The 19,704-nt window shown below is 37.9% G+C and overlaps 1 pseudogene; it reads right to left on the bottom strand.

The window, feature by feature from the left end:
- Window positions 1-14,763: 14,763 nt before the first annotated feature.
- LOC149162146 (transcription initiation factor IIB pseudogene) lies at window positions 14,764-15,357 on the bottom strand (annotated as a pseudogene).
- Window positions 15,358-19,704: the final 4,347 nt, after the last annotated feature.

Below are 19,704 nucleotides of genomic sequence, written 5' to 3'. Positions count from 1 at the left end.
TCTTCATCATCCTCAATATCTCAAACAACATCATCTTCCACTTCCACCACAAAATCTGTTCATACTCATTCAAAAATCCCAAAGGAAAAAACTCCCTTACTCAAATTGGACATTAAGTTTGAACTTCCCATGTACAATGGTGAGGTGAAGGCAGAAAAGTTAGACAATTCGATTCGACAATTGGAGGTTTATTTCATAATTCAAAACCTTCAAGAAGATGACATAAAGATCCAGTTGGCTTCATTGATGCTAGAAGGAGCAGCACTAGTCTGTTGGGAAGTAAAGACTCAAGAGGAGATGAGAATTTATGGTAAGATATCCATTTCTTGTGTTGAATTTGTTTATGCAATTAAAAGACAATTTTATCCTTTAGCCTATATGCAAAACTCCATTATGAGTTGGAAAAATTTTAGGCAACTCAAGGGCCAAACAATTCAAGAATACACCTAGGATTTTAGGAAGAGGGTTTTGTTGTTAGGAGTAAATTTGATCTCCCAAGATACACTGTTCAAATATATTGGGGGTTTACATTCCTACTTAAAAACAGACTATCCTTATGTTCAATCCAAGAAATTTGGATGAGGTATGTGTACAATCCACACACCTTGAAGCAAGAGGAAAGAACATTTAGGAATAGGGTAGTAAGAAGAAGCCATTCAAGGGTAAGGAAAAAGAGAAGGGTGGAAAATGTAAGGGAAATAAGAATGCAAGTGTGAAGAAAGAAGGGGAGAAATCTATATCCAAACATTGTTCCAAAGCGAGGCATGATGAAACCCATTGTTGGAAATTACATCCCAAACTAAGGCCTAAGAAACCAAATAATAATGGAAAACAAAAGACGACCGCTACCACACAACATGATCTTGGATCAGATTTTGGTGATGAGACTAAGATTTCAGCCATGGTCACAAAAGGAAAAGAAGATATTGTAGGCACTAGTTCCTCACATAGTCACAACAACACTCCAAATGAAGAATCAAGAATAGAGTTGTTCCATGTAAGGATAATTTCAAATCATACAAATATTTATGCATTATTTGATAGTGGGTCACAATCAAACTTAATTTCGGAAGACTTGGTTAAAAATATTAAACTTGAAATTGTACCTCATCACAAGCCATATCCCTTGGGTTGGATAGTCAGTAATGAAAATTTATAGGTTATAAGAAAATGCTTATTCAGGTTTATCATTACTGAAAAATTCATTAATGAAGTTGAGTTGGATGTAGTTCCACCTAACATCTCAGGAATCATTTTGGGAAGCCCATATTTGTATGATAGGAAAGAAGTATTTTATCACCATGAGAACAAATACCTATTGCTTAAGGATGGGGTGGAGTATATTGTGATAGCCCATCACAAAATGTTAAATATTTCTTTGGTTAATGCAGGGCAGATGAAGAGACTCGTAAATGCAAGTAAAAATTTTGTGCTTCTCATGATCAAGAAAAAGAATGATATTGATTATGAATATTTTGAAGGTTGTGATGAAAAAATAAAATCTGATTTATTTGATGTGGTAATCAAGAATGGCGATATGTTTCAGGAACAGAAGGGGTTACCTCCCAAGAGGGGAATTCGGCATGAGATACAGCTAGAGCAGGATGTTCCACTTCCAAACATTGGTATGTATCACATGTCTATTATGGAGAGCATGGAAATGAAGAAGAAAATTCAAGAATTGTTGAACAAAGGTATCATACACCCATCTACTTCACCATGTGGTTCACCCATTGTCTTGGTGCTAAAGAAGGACAAGACTTGGCACATGTGTGTGGATTTCCATGCACTAAACAAAATAATGGTAAAGAATCGTTATCCACTCCCAAGAATTTATGATTTTCGTGTTCAATTGAGGTAAGCAAAGTATTTCGCTAAGTTAGACTTACGAAGTGGTTATCATCAAGTTAGAATAGCTGAAGAGGACATTTGGAAAACCAAATTTAAAACTAAACAAGGATTTCTTGAGTGGCTTGTTATGCCTTTCGATCTTAGAAATGCTCTAGCTACTTTCATGAGAGTTATGAATGATGCATTGAGACCATTTCCAGATGAATTTGTCATTGTTTACTTAGATGATATTCTCGTATTCAGAAAATCCAGAGATGAACATGTCATGCATGTGAACGAATTACTTGATGTCTTGAGAAAATTTTTAAAGATGTCGAAGTGTGAATTTGGAAAGACTTATTTAGTGTATTTTGGACACATTTTTGGAGGAGGTGAGCTGAAGATAGACCCCTCGAAGGTTGAGTTCATTCTGAACTAGCCCAAGCCCAATACAAATACAGAGGTAAGAAGCTTTCTAGGGGCAACACAATATTGGAGGAAATTTATTGCTAATTTTTCTTCCATTGCACATCCACTACATGCAATGACTAGTGTCAAGAAAGTCTTCAATTGGGGATATGTACAATGGAAATCATTTGATGCTTTAAAACAAAAGATTAGTTCAACACTAGTATTGGATCTTCTGGATCTTACATGGCCATTTGAGATTCAAACAGATGCTATTGATTACACCATGGGAGAAGTTTTTATGCAGTATGGTAAGCCCATTTCATTTCATTTTTAAATTTTTAATGGAGTTGTGACTAACTATCCCACTTATGACAAAGAACTTTACTCATTGGTAAAAAGTGTCAAAAAATGGAAACACTACTTGATGGGGAAGGAGACCATTATCCATACTGACCATCAACCATTGTAGTACTTATAGTCATAGTCAAAGTTGCAACAATCACAAAACTTCAGAAAGATGGGTTTTCTACAATAGTTTCATTTGGTTATCAAGTACAAAAAGGGAATCTACAATAAGGTAGATGATATGATTTCTAGGCCTATTGTAAATTCATCTATTTTACTCAAGCAAAATTATGTTTTACATGAAATTTATATTGAGATATATGCATATGATAATGACTTTCAAGATGTTTATGTGTTGACGGTGCTGGACCTGCCAACATGTCAAGGGGATCTCCCCAGTAAGAAGTACCAATTAGACCTCAGACCATTTGGTGTAGGAGTCCCAACAGTGGGTCATAAGGTAATGCCTTGACCGCGATGTCGCACAGAGCCAAGTAAGATAACTTTGTCAGTAGCAATGGTGTGACTGTTGTAGTGAGTCAAGGAAGGTGAATGAGAGGTTTTAATACATGGGGGGTGAGATGAGTGCACCCCTTAGAAACCTGTAGTAGTACTCAGCTGAGAAGGGAACACATGGGTAAAGATGCATCAAAAGATGGAAAGCAGATCAATCGACAATCTAAAGTGATGGTTAAAACAATAGCACATCTTCAACAAGATTCATATAATTGCATATGAAGCAGTTGATACAAAAGTACGTAAGTTAAACAACATATATTTCTAATCAACCAAAGTAGTCCAACTACAATAACAACATATGCTGGAAAATGTGTTGGATCTTATTATATAGAGAAGTGTAAGTACCAATCATACAATACATCCATGTAAACCTGCTAGCCCTAATAGTGAAGCGTTACAGCCACATCCGCCTTCTCCTCCAAAGAGATGAACTAGCTTCGTGCAGTGGAGAAGCCAAGGCGCGTTACAATATTGTCCAAGATTTCTCTAAGATAATCTTATTAGAAGATTGGCTGAGCAAAAGCCTATATAATGAGTTATGAGGGACTATTTACAGCAAAGGGTGCGGTGGTCCTTGACATTCCCCTTTGTGACTATTCAACTACCCTCATGACTCTTCACCTACTCTATGAATGTTACATTCACTTTTGACACTTGACTTACACTTGACATGACTCAACATTACAATGCACATGTACCCATGTGAACACAATGGCTTCACCAAGACAAACTAGACATCACTCTGACTTAGAAAACTATAGAAGTCCAACTGCTCAACATCCTCATGTTGATCAACAGTAACATATTGATGCCAATCTCTGTAGTCTATGATAGTGTTCGTGTGTTCCGCGGTGACATCCATCTGAAACTTGACCTTTCCCTCCATAGCATCTGGGTACACTGCTCGGGCTCCTTTGTCTAACTCATCTAAAAGAATGTGCATCATTGTCTTCACTGTGACTGGACCAGCAACATACTTGTGCACGATCTCTGCATTGATAGGCAAGTGTGGGCTGGTGGCGACACACATCAACTCGTCGAAGTATGAGTCAAGCTCTAGTCAGACCTGCTTCTTGGTCTTCGCCTGGGTGAGAGTCCCAAGTGATGGGATCGCATGTGTGCACACCACAACATACATGCTCTTGAATACTCATGCATGGGAAGCCTACATGCTAGTGATGAGTTGCGAGAGGTCCTCATAGTTCTAGATCTGACTCCGGATACGTGCTTTCAGCTCGACTGCATTTGGCCTCATCATCTTTGGCAAGTGAAGTGCGGCTCCCTTGTACTTCATCGTCCATGTTTTCATGTCATCAACAACAGCCTGTATGTTTGTCAAGATGCGTTCTCTCCTAGCACATCACTACTGCCATCCATTGAGATGGATGACCGCCTTGTGCATGGTACCAAACTTGGCATACACTTGTAATGTGGAATTTTGCATCTACGGATAAATACAATTTCCCTAGGTGGGCAGCTACACCTAGAACAACAGATTTAAAGTGTTTATCCTTTTTATATAGAAGATAAATAAGATAAGGGACCTACTTGTTATCTTTCACTTTCCCTTTGTCTCCTTTGTTTGGCTCCCGTTGCTCCTTCTCGAACTTAATCCGCTCGACCAAGTACTTGCAATCATAAACAAAGGACAAAAACCAATAAAAGCAAGAGATCTATCTACTATAAGCAAATGGAATTGAAAGAATTTACTCATATAATCATCATAGATAAGGACAAGAATATGGGAAAAGGTGTAAACAACTTTATTAAGTAGAAGGAAGAAATACAACCCTGAAGTCTGATCCATTGTCACTCTTCTAGCTTGGGTTCCAACCAACATCACATCAGAAGCACAACACTTCAGTAGCATAAGAACACTTTCTTACAATCTCAAACCTCACACCAATAGTATCTCCTTACAAATTATCAAAGTCCAGCCCCTGATCACTTAGATGAGTGCTCCATTTATGGGAAAATGGAGGAGGTTTGGTCATAAATGAGGGTATTGAATGGCCTTCCAGACTTAGAGTTAGTTTCCATGGAGGAAGGGATGGGAGGATAGGAGGTTACTTAACTCATTCCCTATCTAATTTCAAGCTCATAGGAGATGATAAGTGTGGGAATCTTCTATAAGGCTCTAGAAGATAAGAATATTCCCAAAACCCATGAGGATTTCACTCAATCTCGCCCAACGAAGGTCAAAGTTGGCCTAGGTGCTCTAAAATGCGCCCTAACATGGGCTTACCTACACTGAAGCGCACTGACCCCTGACCAAGACTACGTTGGTCCCTCAAGGAGGAATTTCTGGAGGGACTCAAGCCAAGAAATTCTTAGGGAAGGAGAAATTCAAAGTGATGACTTGTTTATGGCATGTAGCAACTAAATTAGGGTTTGATGAGCCCTAAAGTACTGATTTGAATGATTGGAGCGTTGTGCCCAAATATAACTGTAACAGTTTCCCCCTAAAGCATGAAGTTGAAAATGTTGATGTCGAGTGATATGCTTTATGATGTGATGGTGAGGTTCTGAGGTGGATGGTGACCTGCATCAATTACAATACATAATAACATGATATGTTGATTTTTTTCTCATGAATTGCTGAGGGAAGGCATACCCATGCTCAACATATAAACTTTCAATAAAATTACATAGATAGTCTTCTACAGATATAGACCCATGATGGGATGACCATCATTGTAAAGCCATTGTACAAGTGATTTGGTACTTTCTTGAAATCGCACTCCGAATGGATGAAACTAGATTCGGGGTCTTCTATCTCGTTTAGTCATTCTCTCAAGTACGAGTCTAACCATGTGAATGTGTGATCTAAAGTAGAACATGGGAAGGCACCATCTAATTACCAGCCAATGATGTAAGCCATTAATAAATGTAAGAGAAATCATCGATAATGATAATGATCCTCAAGGTCTCAACTTTTTCCACTTCTACCATGTTTGATGGTGACGGTAGTGAAAAAGTACCCATTAGGGAAGGATCCTTCAAGATAACTACACCAATGTTTTGAAGAGATAACGGGGGTATGTGTACTAATGGAATGCTTCCAGTAGCCTATGAACTAGAGGCGAAGAAGGCGAGTTGGTCAATAACTATGATCCTGCCCTTATGAGGGAATGAAATCGTACAAAAGTATGTTGAAACCACAACAACCATAGCACAAACCCATGGTCTTCCTAGAAAAATGTTGTAGTCAAGGGGTCCATCAAAAATCTCAACTTCAATAGTTATTGTTTTTCCCCCTAGTTCACTTTGCAGATTACTCAATATTCCACAAGGCATATATGTGTGACTATTAAAAGCTTTTAGAGTTGTTGGTGAATGTGACAAAGGCAATGAGCCAAGTGTTTTCCAGAAATTCATAGACATAATGCAAGTAGATGTGCCCTCGTCAATAATGGTTCAATGAATGAGTTTATTCAAGTCATTTACTTGAATCAGAAATGCTAATTGTGCTAGTAATTGCAGTGTATAACCCGCATGGTTGAAAACCACAAGATTGGAATCAGTTGGATCGATTCCAACAATTGGTGACAACAAAGCTTGCTTTTGGGAGGGACAATTTTGAAGCACCTCAAGTGTCGACATAGCAGAAGGTGATTGAGCCAAATCTTCTACTATGTTATAGTTCTATGCAGCTTGAGCTCGAGGGTTAAATGTCAATTTATGTACAACTCTCTTAGGCGATTTTATTATTAAGTCTGGTGCAATAGGTGGTGGAATAGGATTAGATGATGTTGAAGGGTTAGGTTGATTAGCTTGGTTATTCGAAGATGACGGTTGGTTTCCATTATCTTTACTTTGTGTTGACACCAAAACTTCAATTTTAGGCTTAGAGGCAGATAGCACAAACACTTGGGAAGTGGAAGCATGGTTTGTAGCAACCATATTTGTCTCCAGTTTTGGAAAATGGTCAGTTAATACTGCAGATGTACCAGAAGTCTTAAGAAGCTTTGAGACTTCTGAGCAGTGAGGACAATATCGCATAAAATGCTCATTATTATAGATCAAACATGGGTAACAAGGCTTACTAGCCGAAGGAGAGGAATCAAATGATTTCTCTTGAGGGGAATTATTTTGTTTCTTCTTGTTTTTCCCCTTCTTCTTACTTCTTGCTTTCTTTTCTATTCTTGCCTTTGTCAGATGACACAACATTGATTTTGGAAGCAAGAGTGTTGTCAGGTGTATTTGTAGTTTGATTGGAAATGGCAAGTTTTTGAGTAGATGGTCTACCTGTGGTTTGTGTGCTCGAAGAACCAATCACAATGTCACCGGCATGAGAGTCCTTACTTGATGGTGGTGGAGGAACAATGAAAGCTGGTCAGGGTGCATTCGGGATCTTGTTATAGAGTGTGCCAGACTATGTGTAAATCACGTCCAAATATTGGGCACGAGAAATTACATGCACTTCAATGACAATTTTACCCTTCGCCACATCCTCAGTGATAGATGTCAACAAGGATTTTATAAACCACTCAGCAAAAAGCTGATCAGGAACATAAGTTTTAACCATTTGACGATGATGGCACCACTCATGAATATGATTAGAGATATGAGTAGTAGTAGTCTATTTAAATTTGGTTAATAGTTTCGTTCCAGTTTCATATCGTATGGGTAACTAGAAGTGGGTTAAAAACATGGTAGCTAAGGTAGTAAAGTTATCAAAAGAAGCTCGTGGTAACTCAATGTACCACGTAGCAGTCAGACCAGTAAGCATTCTCTGGAAAAGACGTAGTCTAACTGAATCATCATTTAAGGAGTTTGATGAACACCATAAATGAAAATTCATGACATGGTTGGATGTGTCTTCTCTAGGGTTTCCATTGAATTTTGGAATATCGAAAGGTAATTAATGAGGAATCACCAGCCACCAAGGTGCATAAAGAATTTGGTCATTGGTGAGCCGATTTAGATCTGGTAATTTAAGTGTTGCAACAAAAGGCAACTTTCTATTGAGGTTAGGTTGAGCATATCTAGGGTAAGATGGGATTTCCTGGGCAATCGGCCTCTGCATACCAACATAAGGAATCTACTATTGGTAACCTTCATAAGGGTATTTTTTTTGAGAAAATCTAGCGTAAGGTTGTTGTTGAGCACTAGGATACATTTGCTATTGTCCAAACCCAACATAGGCTTGTTGACCAGGACCTGGGTAAACTTGTTGTTGACCAAACCCAGTATAGGCCTGTTGACTAAGTCCAAGATGAGGTTGGTATTGCTGGAATTGTTGTTGTTGATATTGGGGTTGCCAAGGTTGTTGAAGCAATTGTTGTTGTTGTTTATACAACGGTTGTTGATTTAATGGTTGTTGCCCACCAATGTAAGGTTGAACAGGTTGTGAATACACTAAACCAGTGTAAGTCTGAGTCATTCCAGTAAAAGGTAAATTGGCCTGAGGTTGTTGGACTCCAGGCACAAGTGGTTGTTGTAAAAATACCTAATAAGGTTGAATCTGTAAACCTGAAACTTGGGGGTCTGCGGTTGAAGGACCATCTTGCATAGGTTGAGATACAAGAATCTGAGCTTGTGACTGTGGTAATGTTGTAACAACAAGCATTGTAGGTATGGTTGAGACATATTGCATAGGTTGTGATGGATACAGAAGCCTAGGTTGAATGGGCATTGTTGGCTACCACTGACAGACGATCATTCCAGGCTAACCCAAAGACGAAGGCATACCGATATATGGTTGCCCCCCAAGAAAATGGAGGACAAGGATATTGTGCATATTGTTCTCAGTATGGGGGTAGTCCAGTGTAAAGCGGATACATAGGATGGTAAACAGATGAACCAACTTGATATTGAATTGATGGGTCAAGTTGTTTAGTATCCATTAATGAAGAACCAGATAAAATTCTAGTAGAGGATATTGGTGAAGACCAAGGGCTAGAAGAAACACATGAGTGGGTTCCAGATAAAGATTGGTAACCCGATGGGACAGATGGAACACCATACAAGTGTGACTTAGGTGTCGTAGTAAACATCAAAGAGGTTGCAACAAAAGATTCTGCCATAGCTGTAACAGATGGTACAGTCTGGGATGTTGACTCTACCATAGTCAAATGTCCAAATAAATTTCCTAACGAATGAACGGGTGTCTGAAAGTAATCAAGATCAAAAGGAGCAGTAAAATGAGGAGTATGAGGATACATATAAAGTCCAGTTCCAAAAACGAATGGAGTTTTGGGTGTTTCTACCTAAGGTTTCTCTTCTATCGAAATCAAACCAAGTGGAATGATTTCATCGCTAGGTCCGTAATATATTTCCGGTATTTGTTCCTAAGCTAAAGAGGAAGTTTCGATAGTAACAAATGTCTGAGGATGTACCGGTCGATCTTCTTCCGATATGGTAACAACTTCTGATTGTTCAATCTCAACATCCAAGTGTTATGGTAAAAGAACAAATTCTAGTTCAAAAGTAACTTCTGATTGAACAGTGATAGGTTCAGGATCAACTTTTGGGTGAACAAATTCAGGTTTAGAAGTAATTTCTTGTTGAAAAACTTCAGGTTGAGAATCAACTTGTTGTTGAACAACTTGGGTTACTATTTCCCTATATTCAGTTCTAGTTTCCTCAGGTAATTGTGGATATTCCACTTCAGTAACAGAGGTACCAGTAACTATAGGAGTAACTAGGGTCACAGTACTTATTGTCATAGGTGTTTCTGGTAATTCAGATGAAGAACCAGAAGTTTATGAAGTACTAGATTCAGTTAAATGAGACCGCTTCGACCAGATGGGTGTAGCTTTGAGCGGTAAAGGCGGTTTACTTGCTGCTCTACGTGAATGAAAGGGTAAGGGTTGATTTTCCTCCACGATTGTTGATTGATTTTATTACAAAAAGGAAATAGAGAAAAAGGGGTAAACTAGGCAAAAGGTTTATGAAGCAACTATGAACTGAAAAATACCTCCCAACGAACTGAGAAGTATGGGCATGCAATCTCCCTGAATTCTGTGTTCAGTGTTTCATAGTGTAGAAGGCGACCGACTCAGTTACCTAAGGATGGATAGAAACCTAGTGTTGTCCTCCTATCTATACCTGAAAGTACATGGAGGCCCAATCTATATTAGTGTTGTCTAATGTGAAACTGCATAATGAGAGCATTCCCTTATACTTTACGTACTATAATACCACCCTATATACCTGAAGGTATGTGGACGAGCTATGATATACTCACTTACATGGAATGAGGTATCACACTCAGAATGTATCGCAGAAAAGTTAGCAACAAATGCTATGCTTTATGATGCCATAACATGTCTCTAGCCTAGAACCTCTAAATGTTTTTCATTAGGTGACAATGCTCCATTAGGTTATTTGAGGTTAATTTTAAGTTGATCTTGATTAAGAATTTTCCTTTCAAGGTTCACCACGTGATGTCTTTGAAATTCCTAGAATGCAACTAATATGATAAGCATCCTTTTCATTCAATTTTAACAATGAAAACCTTATATAGTAGGGATAGAGCAATCAAATTCTTTTAATCAAAGAACAAAGAACACATCTAATGCAATTTCCCTAAACTATTCCTATGAGCACACACAAACTTTTTCAATGCACAATGCAATTTTTTCTTTTCAATTCCCTTAACGTTGAGATGAACAAAAGGAAACTAATGAACATACAATCAATAATTTTTTTGGAAAAGACGAAGACTTTACGACAGTGCCTTTTCAAAAGAAATGAATACTTTTACAACACTTTATTTTTAACAAAGATTAATCGACCATAAACTAACTTTGACAAAGACTTGATAGTGATGAATAAATCATTTAAGAAACACTAAAAAATCAAGGCCAAAGTAGGGCTAGCAAAGGAAATACAAATTGATTTCAGAGAGATAACAATCATTGATCTTTCAACAAGCACAAACAGAAGGAAATTTGGGAAAAATCAAGTAAAAGGAGGGACTTTTTCCCTAAGGAGGATTAGCGTAGCCTTGAATTGGAGACAGTGCACTTCAGAGCACTTTCCTCAAGCCAAGGGTGCTCTTCAGTGCTCTGTCTCTTGACCAAACTTGTGTTGGTGCCAGAGAGGCCATCTAGGGGTTTTCAAGCACAATGTTTACCAAAAAACACTTCAAAAAGGCTGAAAAAGGATTAATGGAAGCAAGTAATGTCTACTAGGGTGTGCTAGGATGAAGGTAAACTACCCGAAATGATGATCATTCCCTAGTAGAGTCGCTAATTTTTTATGTGGAATTTTTCATCTACGGATAAATACACTTTCCCTAGGTGGGTAGCTACACCTAGAACAACAAATTTAAACTATTTTATCATTTCTCTATAGAAGATAAATAAGACAAGGGGCCTACTTTTTATCTTTCTCTTTCCCTTTGTCTCCCGTCACTCCTTCTCGAATATGATCTTCTCGACTAGTAATTGCAATCATAAATAGAGGACAAAAAGCAATCAAAGCAAGAGATCTATCTACTATAAGCAAATGGAATCAAAAAGCATTTACTTATATAATCATCATACATAAAGACAACAATATGGGAAAAGGTGTAAACAAATTTATTAATTAGAAGGAAGAATTACAACCATGAATTCTGATCCATTCTCACTCTTCCAGCTTGGGTTCCAACCAACATCACATCAAAATCACAACACTTCGACAGCATAACAATACTTGCTTACAATCTCAAACCTCACACCAATAGTATCTCCTTAGAAATTCTCAAAGTTTAGCCCCTGATCACTTAGATGAGTGCTCAATTTATAGGAAAATGGAGGAGGTTTGGTCATAAATGAGGGTATTGAATGGCCTTCCAAACTTAGAGTTAGTTTCCATGGAGGAAGGGATGAGAGGATAGGAGGTTACTTAACTCATTCCCTATCCAATTTAGAGCTCATAGGAGATGATAAGTGTGGGAATATTCTAGAAGGTTCTAGAAGATAAGAATATTCCCATAACCCTATGTGGATTTCACTCAATCTCGCCCAGTGTAGGTCAAAGTGGGCCTAGGCGCTTTGAAATGCACCCTGATATAAGCCTACCTGCATTGAAATGCACTTACCCCTGACCAAGGCTGCGCTGGTCCCTCAAGTAAACATTTCTGGAGGGACTCAGGCCAAGAAACTCTCAGGGAAGGAGGCATTCAAAGTGATGACTTGTCTGGGGCACGTAGCAACTAAATTAGGGTTTGATGAGCCCTAAAAGTACTGATTTGAATGATGGGAGTGATGTGCCCTGTTAGCACTCAGAATTAACCTCAAGGCTGAGAAAAGGAAACTCTGAGGTAACCACAGACCAAGCTTTAGGTCTAGCATCTAGCCCTTCTAGATCAAAGAGGGCTCTCTCTTTCCCAACAAAGTGTGGCTGCAATAAATAGAATTTTAGGCTAGCTATGGAGTGAAAAGACTGAAAAGTTTTGGGTCGAAACAACAAGAGAAAGGATGGTTTGGACTATGGAGTCGATGCCAGTTTCTGCCAGCAAACTTGGGGAAAATTAAGTGCCATGTTCAGCCAGATAAAGTTTGTGAATGTGAGAAGAATAGGGGAGAAAGCCCGCTGCTCAGCAGGCATCAAACAGGGGATGGATCTGCAACAACAACTTTAGATGAACGAGAATCACGAGGTTTCTCAACAGAGCATCTAGCAAAGGATGAATTTTGCAAAGAAAACCATTACATCTAACGACAAAATCATCATGAAAGGAGCATCATTACAGATGAATTCCTAACATATCTCTTAGATAACGATGAAACAAGGCAGAAAAACCAAATATGTAAGTGAATTATAGAGAAAAACATACTAAACATCAACACTGTGATGAATCCCAAGTCCAAAGGGTAGGAAACTGTTTTATTAAAATGATATTCAGGAAAACCTTACACAGTGCCAAGCAGACTCTCTACTGCCAAAATCGAACCCTTACATCTTAAAACTAATCCTATTTATAATATTACAAAATCATTTAAAATTTACTCAATATAGGAAATAAAAAATAGAAATTAAAATTAATCCTAAAAACCCTATCATAAAACAATATTATAAACTAAACAATCCTATTTTAAAACAATACTATAACTAGACAAATTAATTTGCTACTAAAACCCCAAATTGTCTCAAGAACCATGAGAAATAGTTTTTTAAAAACCCAACTTAAATGAAGGTTTTCCAAGTGGATTAATATCACGGGATCTGCTCCTTTAAGTGTGGGACCATATTCCACAAAATATGCCCTTTTACCACTGTTTCAATCTTTGACTACTGATGTTAAGCCTTAAAATATAAGATTTTCCTCAACCACTGCTAGATTTGTGCCTGGCAACTTTGACACTTCAATTTTCACCATTACTTTTCCTCGTTCAAAAGATGACCTCCATTTTTTCGAATCTGGGACTTGATCATTCGATGATTTTGATCCTAAAATATCTCACTTGTTACCAAATCTTCCACAGTCTTGAAAACAACAAATGTTGTACAATATTTGTTCTTCACAGGAGAGAATGCCTGAAATTCAACTGACAATTTCTTTGGAAAAAGATTCTGCAGTTTATCCTCAGAGGTACCAATGAGTATCTTATGAATATAAAGTTTTGAGAAGTCTGCTTCATTTACTTCAAGACATATGGTTCGCACATACTGATGCAAAGGAGGCCGAACTTTAGAAACCTTGGAAGATTTTTCAGGAGGCTTACAAAGATAATAAGCATTCTCAATTAATGTACTGTGTCGAGCATCAAGATTTTTCACATTTTTCAGTCGCATCATTATTTCTAACATGTTTTCCATGCGTATGATTGTTTCAAGTGAACGATGCAAGAAATGCCCACAGGTTTCGAGCAAATTGCTTGCAACATCAATATTGTGATGAGTGAAGTCCTATCTACGAAGGGAAACATCACCATAGTCAACCTCTCTTTGCACAAGGCCCGTTAATCTAATCGAGATAATTCTTCTCTAGAACATGTTTTCTTGTTCTCTTTCAAGCCCTGGATCTACCCACGATGATAACAACCCATTCCTATACGCGTAGTGATGAACCCAGGAGTGCGGTACCTTAGCCCCAGGAGCACTGCACCTCGCCAGGAGCGCAGTGCCACGCTTCCAGAAGCACAATGCTGCATACCAAAAAACATCTCCAACTACTTTTGTCTTTTTAAAGGGTTATTTTGCTTTTGTGAAAAAAAAATGCCAGCTCCCTAAATTATGGAGCACAAAATCATATACAAAAAATATTCACTGTCAGAAGCCAAGATGACATCATCTATTCAACTCATCAATAGATAGTCGGCATACTTGCATGGAAAACTGGAATTCCATAACAACAACTACTACATGCCAGTTTTATCCAGGAGGGCATGCTAATAATTTTCTAATTGTTCAGGCATTCAATTCACATGTACACATTTAACTTTTGGCTCATAGTGCCTTCACAAACTTGAGAAATCCCCATTCTATACGAATGCATCCAAGGGTTTAAGAATTTGCATAATTATTACAAGGATTATACAACTAAAGTGCAAACTGCAAATGCAGTTTGATATATTATTAACTGCCATATCTAATACAAATGAGGAACGATGCACTCCAATCATGTCCAAATTCTAATAAAGAGTGACCATCATTTTCCTACTGCACCGTAACCCGCACTGGCACTACATGTAAGTAATGGCCACTTAATTGTCAAATTTGTCATTTATCATATTTTAGATCATTAAAGGGCACATAAATTTTCAAATATTCTTCCTTTGCAAACCAATTAGGTATCAGCCTTGCTACATGAGGATGCAAATCCTTATAGGAGCTCCTGATTATACCCTCTGCCACTCCTGTAGCTGATGAAATGTCTCTGAGAAGCTTCTTTTCCTCTAAAAGTTGTGATATCATGCAGATTGCTGCTGCTGTCAAGCTCCTCTGATTTCTTGACAGCTTCAATGTCTACTTTAACAGCCTGGTGGCCCATACAAAGATTTGAACAAAAGCGCCTAAGGAAATCCCTTGCATGGATGGTTCCCATTTCCATGGATTTTCACATTTCCTCTTCTAGCTATTTCACATTGAACTCCTTTGCTCAACCAACTTCCTTTTTGAAGCTCCATTTGCAACTGAGCAAATCTCTTTCACTGTATGAGGTTTATCCTCTTGTCTACATACAATATAGAGGGAAGCAGCCAAGATTGCATCTTGATTTTTGCCTCTAATTGACTTTGAATCTTCAACCTTCTTATAAATTTCATTTTCTTGGTCCACCTGTACTTTATGTATAGAAGAACCCTGCCTTTTCATTGTAGCTAGAATTTGGTGCACATGCCACTGATATCGAATCTGTTTTGCAATATTTCCAGTCGCACAGTGTCCTTTCCAGACCCAGTGTACATGGAATAAGATAAAGCAATGTTAGTTGGCCATGCCCACCCATTAGGTACAAGGCAACATAAATCAGTCAGAGTCCAACTCCGTTGATTGGTCATATCTAGCAGCAACCTTTAGTCATAGCCCTTTGAAATAATGGAGATGATCTTCAAATATTTCAGCTTGTCTTATCTTTTTAACTGATCCATCATTTTCTACCCAGTATTCTGGTGGTTGTGATTTCAGGTTATAACATGATGCCATACTCATACAGTATGCTCTTGCATCATGAATTACTAATACTGCTCCTTTCACTGGAGTTGGCAGTTCACTATCCTTTCCTAAAAATCCACAGACTCGCAAACAGGGCCAACAAAATCAAAAGTTGAAATTTATGAATCCGACAAAAGCAGAGAAATGAGCTCACCATATTTTGAGATGAGGATTAGCAGCACGGTAATAAACCCCAAATGCTATTCTCTCTTCTTCTCCATCACAGTCTAGCCACAATACCAGCCACTAACATCTCCTAGCTTCTTTTGGATCATTCAATACGTGAACTGCTGCACGGGAGGGTCTTTGAGCCAATCACTCATTCGGTCATATCTTTTGATATGGAAGCTGGTTTTTGGAGTGTAATATACTGTTGGAAAGCTCTTTCCGAGCATCTCCTGATGAGTAGACTTATGAAATGTTTCGTGCTGAATATCATGTGAAAAAAATCTAACCAAACCAAACATAGTAAGAGCTCATGTTGATCCCTGGTGACAGGCTGCAAAGATTGACTCTACCATTGGCTCCATTGGGGATGGAAGCTCCTTGGAGGTGTCAAGAACACCACAGACCAAGTGCCTCATCCATTAGGCAATACGATCAAGCTGCTGCAAACTCAAAACAACTCATACCAATCCAAACATACACATACTGGAACATGTACATAACAAATACCAAAAATTGAAATGCTGCCTTTGGCAGCTTATTTATTTACAAATCTACCCTACTCGGATGCAAAACGAATAGATAAAGTAATTCTATAGTGCCAGAAGAACCAATCAAGCAACTGTGAGAATGATTTTGTTGTTTGATAGCGTTTGAACCAGAACATAGTTTGAAATCCTACCAGCAATATATACCCATAATACCTCTGGCTCTCTAAAAGGCAACTTAGTTTTTCTTTCAACTTAAAAATATATTCCATATATTTTGCTATAGGATCATAGAAACCATATTCTATCTGCTGCCCCAACTCATTAACATATGCTCTTGGCTAGAGATTGTCACATCCTCGCTATAAATCATAACATCCTTCCATCCAACCATCTATGGGCAGCCTTACCTTTTTGTCTTTGGGAGGAGGGAGAGTTTCCAAGAGCTATTTAGGGTCTTGGAATTCATGTGACATAATTTGAAGATCCAATAACTCAATTTAATTTTCCAATCTTTCAACAACTAAGCCAGGAAAACATTATTTATTCTCAGGTGTGAGTCGACTAGATTTCAAGATAAGAAGAAATGATGTTAAAAAACTCTAATCAATCTGGAATTTGGCTAACTCATCCCTTAAAATCAATAAAATTTCACTAGATAACAGATTTGCCACATACCTTGTCATCGGTGATTACCATCAACGTTTCTAAAATCTGGATTTCTTTGGAAATGAAGTCGAAGCTCAGGATATTTAACATCAGAGTCATCAGGTAGATGATTTCAGCCTTCATATGTGTCTGACTGCTGTCCACCATCAGCAATTAGATTTGTAACTTGAATGATCTTTCCTAGAGAAGATCTGTCACCTCGTCCCCGACAACGGTGCCAATATGTTAGCACTCAGAATTAACCTCAAGGCTGAGAAAAGGAAACTCTGAGGTAACCACAGACCTAGCTTTAGGTTTGGCATCTAGCCCTGCCAGACCAGAGAGGGCTCTCTCTTTGCCAACAAAGTGTGGCTGCAATAATAGAATTTTAGGCTAGCTATGGAGTGCAGGGATTGAAAAGTTTTGGGTCGAAACTACAAGAGAAAGGATGATTTGGACTATGGAGTCGATGCCAGTTTCTGCCGGCAAACCTGAGGAAAATTAAGTGCCATGTTCAGCCAAATAAAGATTGTGAATGTGAGAAGAATAGGGGAGAAATCCCACTGCTTGGCAGGCATCAAATAGTGGATAGATCTACAGCAGTGACTTTAGATGAACGAGAATCACGAGGTTTCTCAATAGAGCATCTAGCAAAGGATGAATTCTGCAAAGGAAACCATTACATCTAATAGCAAAATCATCATGAAAGGAGCATCATTATAGATGAACTCCTAACAGATCTCTTAGATAACGCTGAAACAAGGCTGAAAAACCAAATATGTAAGTGAATTACAGAGAAAAACATACTAAACATCAACACCGTGATTAATCCTAGGTCCAAAGGGCAGAAAACTGTTTTATTAAAATGATATTTAGGAAAACCTTACATAGTGCCAAGCAACCTCTCTGCTGCCAAAATCGAACCCTTACATCTTAAAACTAATCCTATTTATAATATTACAAAATCATTTAAAATTTCCTCAATATAGGAAATAAAAAATAGAAATTAAAATTAATCCTAAAATCCCTATCATAAAACAATATTATAAACTAAACAATCCTATACTAAAACAATATTAGAACTAGACAAATTAATTTGCCACTAAAACCCCAAATTGTCTCGAGAACCATGAGAAATAGACTTTTTAAAACCCAACTTAAATGAAGGTTTGCCAAGTGGATTAATATCAAGGGATCTATTCCTTTAAGTGTGGAACCATATTCCACAAAATATGCCCTTTTACTATTGTTTCAATCTTTGACTGCTGATATTAAGCCTTAAAATCTGAGATTTTCCTCAACCACTGCTGGATTTGTGCCTGGCAACTTTGACACTTCAGTTTTCACCATTACTTTTCCTCATTCAAAAGATGACCTCCATTTTTTCAAATCTGGGACTTCATCATTCGATGATTTTGATCCTAAAATATCTCACTTGTTACCAAATCTTCCATAGTCTTGAAAACAATAAATGTTGTACAATATTTGTTCTTCACAGGAGAGAATGCCTGAAATTCAACTGACAATTTCTTTGGAAAAGATTCTGCAGTTTATCTTTAGAGGTACCAACAAGTATCTTATGAATATAAAGTTTTTAGAAGTCTGCTTCATTTAATTCAAGACATATGGTTCGCACACACTGATGCAAACAAGGCCAAACTTTAGAAACCCTGGAAATTTTTTTAGGAGGCTTACAAAGATAATAAGCATTCTCAATTAATGTACTGTGTCAAGCATCAAGATTTTTCACATTTTTCAGTCGCATCATTATTTCTAACATGTTTGCCATGCATATGATTGTTTCAGGTGAACAATGCAAGGTGAACAATGCAAGAGATGCCCACAGGTTTCAAGCAAATTGCTTGCAATAGCAATATTGTGATGAGTGAAGTCCTCTCTACGAAGGGTAGCATCAATGTAGTCAACCTCTCTTTGCACAAGGCCTATTAATCTCATCAAGATAATTCTACTCTAGAACATGTTTTCTTGTTCTCTTTCAAGCCCTGGATCTACCCACGATGATAGCAACCCATTCCTCTACATGTTGTGCTGAACCCAGGAGTGTAGCACCTCAACCCCAAGAGCAAGTGGCTTAGCCAGGAGCGTAGCGCCATGCTCCCAGAAGCACAATGCCGCATACCCAAAAAACATCTCCAACTGATTTTGTCTTTCTAAAGGGTTATTTTGCTTTTGTGAAAAATAAATGCCATCTCCCTAAATTATGGAGCACAAAATCATATACAAAAAATATTCACCGTCAGAAGCCAGGATGACATCATCTATTCAACTCATCAACAGACAGTAGACATACTTGCACGGAAAACTGGAATTCCATAACAACAACTACTACATGCTAGTTTTATCCAGGAGGGCATGCTAATAATATTTTGATTGTTCAGGCATCCAATTCACATGTACACATTTAACTTTTGGCTCATAGTGCCTTCACAAATTTGAGAAAACCCCATTCTATACGAATGCATCCCAGGGTTTAAGAATTTGCAGAATTATTGCAAGGATTATACAATTAAAGTGCAAACTGCAAATACAATTTGATATTTTATTAACTGCCATCTCTGATACAAACAGACAACCATGCACTCCAATCATGTCCAAATTCTAATAAAGAGTGACCATCCTTTTCCTACTATATCATAACCCACACTAGCACTACACGTAAGTAATGGCCACTTAATTGTCGAATTTG

The sequence above is a fragment of the Pinus tabuliformis genome, chromosome 5_2 (genome assembly GCF_031772625.1).
Source record: "Pinus tabuliformis cultivar Carrire ecotype Pingquan chromosome 5_2, CPIR1, whole genome shotgun sequence".
NCBI lineage: Eukaryota > Viridiplantae > Streptophyta > Pinopsida > Pinales > Pinaceae > Pinus > Pinus tabuliformis.
This window is presented reverse-complemented; position numbering and strand designations above follow the sequence as displayed.